The following is a 9,464-nucleotide window of genomic DNA, read 5'->3' on the forward strand; positions in this document are numbered from 1 at the left end:
TGGCAGGAGTGGGCCCGGCGTGGTGGAGGGCCTGAGTGTCAGGGGCCCTGTAGCCATGATGGGACAGCGGGGGTTAGCAGGAAGGTGGAGGGGTGGCATACAGGGCTAGGTGGGAAGGAGGAAGAAAAGAGAGAGAAAGAAAAAAAGGGGGTGGCATGGCAGAACTTGCAGGTGGGCGGGGGAGTATTGGGGCCTGTCAGGAAGAGAGTGGAAATGGTGTACTGGATTAGGTGGGAGGGAAAAAGAAAATAAATAAATAGAAAAAAAATGACTAGTGGTTGGGGGTGGAGTGGACCCACGGCAGCGGCAGTATGGCGGGAGCCAGAGAGAAGTGGGGGAGATGGTGTATGTGGAAATGTGGGAGGGAGAAAGAAAGAAAATAATGGTGGTGAGGTGGGGGCTGGTGAATGGGGGTGGGGCTGGCCTGGGGGCCAAGGGAAAGGAAGAGAAGGTGGTGCACAGGGCTAGATGGGAGTGAGAAAGAAAAAAAATCCATGTGGGCAGGAAGGAGTAGGGCAGACCTGGTGGTGGGGCTTGTATTGTGGACCCTGGTGGAGGGGGCTGCTGGGATGAGAGCCTTCTTTCTTTTACTCACTAGAAGGGTGAGGGGTGGGAAAGCATGTTTCTCTGTTTACTGGGTGCTCAGTCTCCTGTTGTGGGCTCCGTGAAGTTGCCTTCCTGTACTCCCTGTCCAGGGTGGTTGCTGGCTATCTTTCAAGATGTCCAGGTTGTGTGGTGTTAGCTTTCAGGGGACTTCCACTTCGTATCTCTCTTTGTTCTCCATTTTCCATCAGTTTCTTCTTCCATTTGGTGTTTGGTCTAGTTCTAATTCCTTCATTTGGTGCTCAGGATTCCAAGAATGACATTTGTATCAGTTTTAGTTTTTCAGGTCTTTGCTGCAGTGGGATGGTGTGGTGCATCTATCTATAGTGCCATGCTGGCTCCACTCTCTGTTTTCAGTTTTTTGATATTGCAAATAAAGCTTCTATGAACACTCATGCACAGGTCTTTATATGAACGTATGTTTTCACTTCTGCTAGGTAAATACTTAGGCATGGCATGTCTGGATCATATGATATTTGTTTGATTAATATTTTAAGGAACTGCCAACATGGGAGTACCATTAACTGTATATGAGAGCCCAGTTAGTCCACATTCTTTCTAATACTTGGTATGGTCAGTCTTTTGAATTTTAGTCATTTTTTTTTTTTAATTTTTATTGTGCTTTAAGTGAAAGTTTACAAATCAAGTCAGTCTCTCATACAAAAATTTGTGTACACCTTGCTATATACTTCTAGTTGCTCTCCCCCTAATGCTCTCCCCCTCCTTTACTCCACTCTCTCTTTTTGTGTCCATTCGGCCAGCTTCTGACCCCCTCTGCCTTCTCATCTCCCCTCCAGACAGGAGCTGCCCACGTAGTCTTGTGTGTCTACTCGATCCAAGAAGCTCACTCTACACCAGCATCATTTTATATCCCATAGTCCAGACCAGCCCCTGACTGAAGAGTTATCTTTGAGAATGGTTCCTGTCTTGGGCTAACAGAAGATCTGGGGACCATGACCGCCGGGTCCTTCTAGACTCTGTCAGACCATTAAGTCTGGTGTTTTTACAAGAACTTGAGGTCTTCATCCCACTGCTCTTCCGATCTCTCAGGGGTTCTTTGTTGTGTTCCCTGTCAGGGCAGTCCTCAGTTGTAGCTGGGCACCATCTAGTTCTTCTGGTCTCAGGCTGATGTAGTCTCTGTGGCCCTTTCTATCTCTTGGGCTTATAATTAGCTTGTGTCTTTAGTGTTCTTCATTCTCCTTTGCTCCAGGTGAGTTGAGACCAACTGATGTATATTAGATGGCCGCTTGCTAGCTTTTAAGACCCCAGACGCCACTCTCCAAAGTGGGATTCAGAATGTTTTCTCAATAGATTTTATTATGCCAATTGACTTAAATGTCTCCTGAAACCATGGTCCCCAAACCCCTGCCCCTGCTACGCTGGCCTTCAAAGTGTTCAGTTTATTCAGGAAACTTCTTTGTTTTTGGTTTAGTCCAGTTGTGCTAACCTCTCCTGTATTGTGTGTTGTCTTTCCGTTCACCAAAAATAGTTCTTATCTCCTATCTAATTACTGAAAACCGCTTTTCCTCCCTCCCCACTCTCATAACCATCAAAGAATATTTTCTTCTCTGTTTAAACCATTTTTCGAGTTCTTACAACAGTGGTCTCACACAACATTTGTCCTTTTGCAACTAATTTCACTCAGCATGATACCTTCCAGATTCCTCCTTGTTATGAAATGTTTCACGGATTCATCATTGTTCTTTATTGTTGCATAGTATTCCATAGTGTGAATATACCATAATTTATTTATTCGATCCATTGATGGGCGCCTTGGTTGCGTCCATCTTTTTGCTATTGTAAACATTGCTGCAATGAACATGCATGTGCGTATATCTGTTCTTGTAAAGGCTCTTATTTCTCTAGGATATATTCCAAGGAGTGGGATTGCTGGATCACATGGTAGTTCTATTTCTAGCTTTTTAAGGAAGAGCCAAACCGATTTCCAAAGTGGTTGTACCATTTGACATTCCCACCAGCAATGTATAAGAGTTCCAATCTCTCCACAACCTCTCCAACATTTATTATTTTGTGTTTTTTGGATTAATGCCAGCCTTGTTGGAGTGAGATGGAATCTCATTGTAGTTTTGATTTGCATTTCTCTAATGGCTAATGATCTTGAGCATTTCCTCATGTATCTGTTACTACCTGAATGCCTTCTTTAGTGAACTGCCTGTCCATATCCTTTTCCCATTTTTTAATTGGGTTATTTGTCTTTTTGTAGATGAGTTTTTGCAGTATCATGTAGATTTTAGAGCTCAGATGCTGTTTGGAAATGTCATTGCTAAAACCTTTTTCCCAGTCTGTAGGTAATCTTTTTACTCTTTTGGTGAAGTCTTTGGATGAGCATAGGTGTTTGATTTTTAGGAGCTCCCAGTTATCTCGTTTCTCTTCTGCATTGTTAGTAATGTTTTGTATACTGTTTATGCCATGTATTAGGGCTCCTAGCATTGTCCTTATTTTTTCTTCCACGATATTTATCGTTTTAGGTTTTATATTAGGTCTTTGATCCATTTTGAGTTAGTTTTTGTACATGGTGTGAGGTATGGGTCTTGTTTCATTTTTTTGTAGATGGATACCCTGTTATGCCAGCACCATTTGTTAAAGAGACTGTCTTTTCCCCATTTAACAGACTTTGAGCCTTTGTCAAATATCAACTGCTCATATGTGGATGGATTTATGCCTGGATTCTCAATTCTGTTCCATTGGTCTATGTGTCTGTTGTTGTACCAGTACCAGGTTGTTTTGACTACTGTGGCAGTGTAACAGGTTTTAAAATCAGGTAGAGTGAAGCCTCCCACTTTGTTCTTCTTTTTCAGTAATGCTTTACTTACAGGGCCTCTTTCCCTTCCACATGAAGTTGGTAATTTGTTTCTCCATTTCATCAAAAAATGTCATTGGAATTTGAATCAGAATTGCATTGTATCTATAGATAGCTTTTGGAAGAATAGAAATTTTTACAATGTTGAGTTTTCCTATCCATGAGCAAGGTATGTTTTTCCACTTACGTAGGTCTCTTTTGGTTTCTTGCAGTAGTGTCCTGTAGTTTTCTTTGTATAGGTCTTTTAAGTCTCTGGTAAGATTTATTCCTAAGTATTTTATCTTCTTGGGGGCTACTGTAAATGGTATTGATTTGGTGATTTCCTCTTTGATGTTCTTTTTGTTGGTGTAGAGGAATCCAACTGATTTTTGTATGTTTATTTTGTATCCTGATACTCCGCTGGACTCTTCTGTTAGCTTCAGTAGTTTTCTTGAGCTTTCCTTGTTTTCTGTGTATGAGAAGTCATCTGCAAATAGAGATACTTTTACTTCTTCCTTACCAAACTGGATGGCTTTTATTTCTTTGTCTAGCCTAATTGCTCTGGCTAGTACCTCCAGCACAATGTTGAACAGAGTGGTGATAAAGGGCATCCTTGTCTGTTTCCCAATCTCAAGGGGAACACTTTCAGACTCTCTCCATTTAGGATGATGTTGGCTGTTGGCTTTATACAAACGTCCTTTATTACATTAAGAAATTTTCCTTCTATTCGTATTTTGCTGAGACTTTTTATCATCAATTGGTGCTGAACTTTGTCAAATGCCTTTTCTGCATCAGTTGGTTAGATCATGTGGTTCTTGTCTTTTGTTTTATTTATATGATGGGTACATTAATTGTTTTCTAATGTTGAACCATCCCTGCATACCTGGTATGAATCCCACTTGCTCACGGTGAATTATTTTTTTGATATGTTGTTGAATTCTATTGGCTAGAATTTTGTTGAGGATTTTTGCGTCTAAGTTCATGAGGGATATAAGTCTGTAATTTTTTTGTGGTGTCTTTACCTGGTTTTTGTATCAGGGTTATGCTGGCTTCATAGAATGAGTTTGGAAGTATTCCGTCCTTTTCTGTGCTGTGAAATACCTTTAGTAGTAGTGGTGTTAACTCTTCTATGAAAAGTTTGATAAAACTCTGCAGTGAAGCCATCTGGGCCAGGGCTTTTTTGTTGTTGTTGTTGGGAGTTTTTTGATTACCTTGTCAATCTCTTCTTTTGTTATGGGTTTATTTAGTTGTTCTACCTCTGCATTAGTTTAGGTAGGTAATGTGTTTCTAGAAATTCACCCATTTCTTCTAGGTTTTCAAATTTGTTGGAGTTCAGTTTTTCATAGTAATCTGATATGATTCTTTTAATTTCAGTTGGGCCTGTTGTAACATCGCTTATCTCATTTCTTATTTGCTTCCTCTCCTGCTTTTGTCAGTTTGCCCAATGGTTTATCAATTTTGTTAATTTTTTCAAAGAACCAGCTTCTGGTCTTATTAACTCTTTCAATTGTTTTTCTGTTCTCTATTTCATTTAACTCTGCTCTGATTTTTATTACTTGCTTTCTTCTGGTGCCTGAGGGTTTCTTTTGTTGCTCTCTCTCTATTTGTTCAAGTTGTAGGGATAATTTTTTGATTTTGGCCCTTTCTTCTTTTTGAATGTGTGCATTTATTGATATAAATTGACCTCTGAGCACTGCTTTAACTGTGTCTCAAAGGTTCTGATAGGAAGTGTTTTCATTCTCATTGGAATCTATGAATTTCTTTCTTTCATCCTTAATGTCTTCTATAACCCAGTCATTTATGAGGAGAGTATTGTTCAGTTTCCAAGTGTTTGATTTCTTTTCCCTGTTTTTCCTGTTATTGATTTCTACTTTTATGGCCTTATGGTCAGAGAAGATGCTTTGTAATATTTTGATGTTTTGGATTCTACTAAGGCTTGCTTTATGACCTAGTATGTGGTCTATACTAAAGAATGTTCTATGTGCGTTGGGAAAGAAAGTATACTTGGCTGCTGTTGGGTGGAGTATTCTGTACATGTTTATGAGGTCAGCTTGGTTGATTGTGGCATTTAGATCTTCCTTGTCTTTATTGAGCTTCTTTCTGGATGTTCTGTCCTTCACTGAAAGTGGTGTGTTGAAGTCTCCTACTATAACTGTGGAGTGGTCTATCTCACTTTTCAATGCTGTTTTGAGTTTATGTATCTTGCCACCCTGTCATTGGGTGCATAAATATTTAATATGGTTATATCCTCCTGGTATATTGTCCCTTTAATCATTATATACTGTCCTTCCTTATCCTTTGTGGTGGGTTTAACTTTAAAGTCTATTTTGTCAGAAATTAGTATTGCCACTCCTGCTCTTTTTCGATTGTTGTTTGCTTGATATATTTTTTCCCATCCTTTGAGTTTTAGTTTGTTTGTGTCCCTAAGTCTAAGGTGTGTCTCTTGTAGGCAGCATATAGAAGGATTTTGTTTTTTTATCCATCCTGCCACTGTTTGTTTTGATGCATTTAGTCCATTTACATTCAGCGTAATTATGGATCTGTATGAGTTTAGTGCTGTCATTTTGTTGTCTTTTTTTTATGTGTTGTTGACAGTTTCTTTTTCCCACTTAATATTTTGTGCTGAGTAGTTTATGTATTGTCTTTTTCTCTTTTTAGTTGCAGTTGATTTTGTTTCTGCTGAGTCTCTATTTTTTTCTTGTATGTTATTTTGATGAGTAGGATTGTTAGTCTCATTTGTGGTTACCTGAATATTTACCACTATTTTTTCTAAGTTTAAACCTAACTTTTATTTCTTTATATCACCTTGACTTCCTCTCCATATGAAAGATCTATGACTACGTTTCTTAGTCCCTCTTTATTATTTTAATGTTGTCTTCTTGTACATAATGACATCGCTGTTTCCCTGTTTTGAGTGTTTTTTAAATCTTGATTTATTTTTGTGATCTCCCTATCTGGGTTGATACCTGGTTGCTCTGTCCAGTGTTCTAGTCTTGGGTTGATACCTGATATTATTGATTTTCTAACCAAAGAACTCCTTTTAGTATTTCTTGTAGTTTTGGTTTCGTTTTTACGTTTTCCCTAAGCTTCTGTTTATCTGGAAATGCCCTAATTTCACCTTCATATTTGAGAGACAGTTTTGCTGGATATATGATTCGTGGCTGGCAATTTTTTTCCTTCAGTGTTTTATGTATGTCATCCCGTTGTCTTCTTGCCTGCATGGTTTCTGCCGAGTAGTCTAAGTTTATTCTTATTGACTCTTCTTTGTAGGTGACTTTTCATTTATCCCTAGCTGCTGTTAAAATTCTCTCTTTATCTTTGGTTTTGGCAAGTTAGATTATAATATGCCTTGGTGACTTTTTTTTAAAGATCTACCTTATGTGGAGTTCAATGAACATCTTGGATAGCTATCATCTCATCTTTCACGATATCAGGGAAGTTTCCTACCAACAAATTTTCAACAATTCTCTCTGCATTTTCTGTTTTCCCTCCCTGTTTTGGTACTCCAATCACTCGGAGGTTGTTTCTCTTGATAGAGCCCCACATGATTCTTAGTATTTCTTCTCTTTTTAAAGTTGTTTTATCTGATTTTTCTTCAAATATATTAGTGCCAAGTGCTTTATCTTCAGTCTCACCAATTCTGCCTTCCACTTGCTCAATTCTGCTCCTCTGGCTTTCTATTGAATTGTCTAATTCTGTAATTTTATTGTTAATCTTCTGAATTTCTGATCGCTGTCTCTCTATGGATTCTTGCCCCTTATTAAATTTTTCAATACGTTCTTGAATAGCCTTTTCAATTTCTTCAACTGCTTTATTTGTGTTTCCTTGGCTTGTTCTTAATATTGTCCAATCTCCATCATGAAGTCTTGAAGAGTTCTGTATATTAATCCTTTGTATTCTGCATGTAGTAATTCAAGGAAGACATCTTCATCCAGAAGATCACTTGATTCTTTTTTTGAGAGCTTGTTGAAGAGATCATGATCTGCTTCTTTATGTGATTTGATATTGACTGTTGCCTCCAAGTCATCTATAAGTTATTAGATTAGTTTATTTTATGTTTGCTTACTGTATCCCACTTTCTTGCTTTGTTTTGTTTTGATATGCCCAGATGGGTTGCTTGAGTTAGCTAGCTTGATTATTTTTGCCTTTGAAGTTTTAACATCCTATCACCAGGTGGCTAGAGCTGTTATCAGGTATACGGCCTAGGAGTCCATTCACTTTTCTTGTATCAATTCAGCTCAGGTGTCCAGGTAGCTGATCATCAAGTGTGTGGTAGAGGTTCTGTCCTACAGTCTTAGAGGGACAGAGATGTTTGGTGTAGGTACTGGTATCTGATTGCAGTGGGAGGTAAAGCTCTGAACAAGGCAGGGGGCTGACAATTGTCCCCCAAGTGTCTGTCATGAAAGCACATCCCTGTTCCCTAGACTGCACAGGTGGATGAGTTCTGCAGAGAGACCATGGGCACCCAGTGCTTTTGTTTGTAAGGACTGGGAGGTACCAGTTATCCTTGGACACCTGTCAGGAGTGGCTAGGTGACCTGAGTGGAGCCACCAGTCTTTAGGCCCCTCATGTGGGTAGGTGAGGACCCTTTAATAGGCAAAGTCGTGTCAAACCTCAAACACACAGCTCTCCACCACACAGCTGAAATAGTTGCAGTCTGCCAACAATGGCCTCTTCTCCTGAAATAGGCCCACACAGTTCCATGCAGGGGGGAAAGATATTCAAAGTCCAAGGACCATTTATGCCTGGACAGGAGCTGCTTTTGTCCTGAGGTCCCCAGGTTAGTGGATCTGGCAGATTATCTTTTCCCCCACTTGCGAATTTATTCCTTCTCCAAGGCTGGGAGAATGGCTCAGGACACGCAGCAGGACCTGTCTCAGGCCCAGGAAAATCAACAGCCATCAAAGCTGGCTTGGGGGCTGGGGGGACAGTAAAATATACGCAAGTACTTAGCTTTTGCCAAGAGTGTCGTTCTTCTCTGGTTCTGGAGTTGTGAGTAGGCTGTGCATCTGGCTGCTTCTCCCTGAGGAAACTGCGGCTGAACGCTGGCACCAGCCTGCTGCAGTTGCTCCTGGGAATGGTGCCTGAGGATTCCTGGAGATTCACGTCTGGCAACTCCTCTCCACTTCTGAACTGTCTCTTCCTCTACCTGCTGCTCAGTCCAGTTTCTAACTTTGCCTTTGATGTTCAGGGCTCCTAGCTTGTCATATATATAATCGTTTCACTTGTTTTTTTTGGTCTTTGTTGTAAGAGGGATCACCGGAAGCATCTGATTACTCTACCATCTTGGCCCCGCCTCACTCAATTTTAGTCATTCTAATAATGGATAATTTTAATTAATCATTGTGATTTTCATTTATATTTTCCTAATGATTAATCTTTTCATGTCCTTATTTGCCACTCACGTATCTTTCTTGGTGAAATGTCTGTTCACACCTTTTGCTCTTTTAAAAATATTGGCTGTTCATTTCTTATTTTTGAGTTTTGAGAGTTTTTTAAAAAATATAATCTGGGTATAAGTCTTTTATCCAATATGTGATTTGAAAATAAGTTCCCCCAGTCTATGCTTGTCTTCTCCTCTCTTAAGGGTCATTAGAAAAGTAGAAGTTCTTAATTTTGGCGATGCCCAATTTGTCATTCTTTCTTTTATGGATTATGCTTTTGGTGTCACATCTAAGAAATCTTTGCCTAACACAAAATCACAGAGATTTTCTTCTGGAAGTTTTATAGCTTTAGGTTTTACATTTAGATCTATGATTAATTTTGATTTAATTTTTGTGTATGATGAAATGTATGTATTGAAGTTCTCTTTTTTTTCCATGTGGGTATCCAAGCGTTCTTTATTGAAAAGATTACCCTTTCTCTACTATACTGCCTTTGAACTTTTGTAAAAAAAACCAGGTGACCATATATATACGGATCTACTTATGAACTCTCTATTCTATTCTATTGATGTATTTTTCCATCTTTATGCTTATATCAGTCTTTCTTAATTACTGTATCTTTACGATAAATCTTGAATTTATGTAGGGTAAGTCTTCCAACATTCCCTCCCACCCCA

The sequence above is a fragment of the Elephas maximus genome, chromosome 3 (genome assembly GCF_024166365.1).
Source record: "Elephas maximus indicus isolate mEleMax1 chromosome 3, mEleMax1 primary haplotype, whole genome shotgun sequence".
NCBI classification, from domain to species: domain Eukaryota; kingdom Metazoa; phylum Chordata; class Mammalia; order Proboscidea; family Elephantidae; genus Elephas; species Elephas maximus.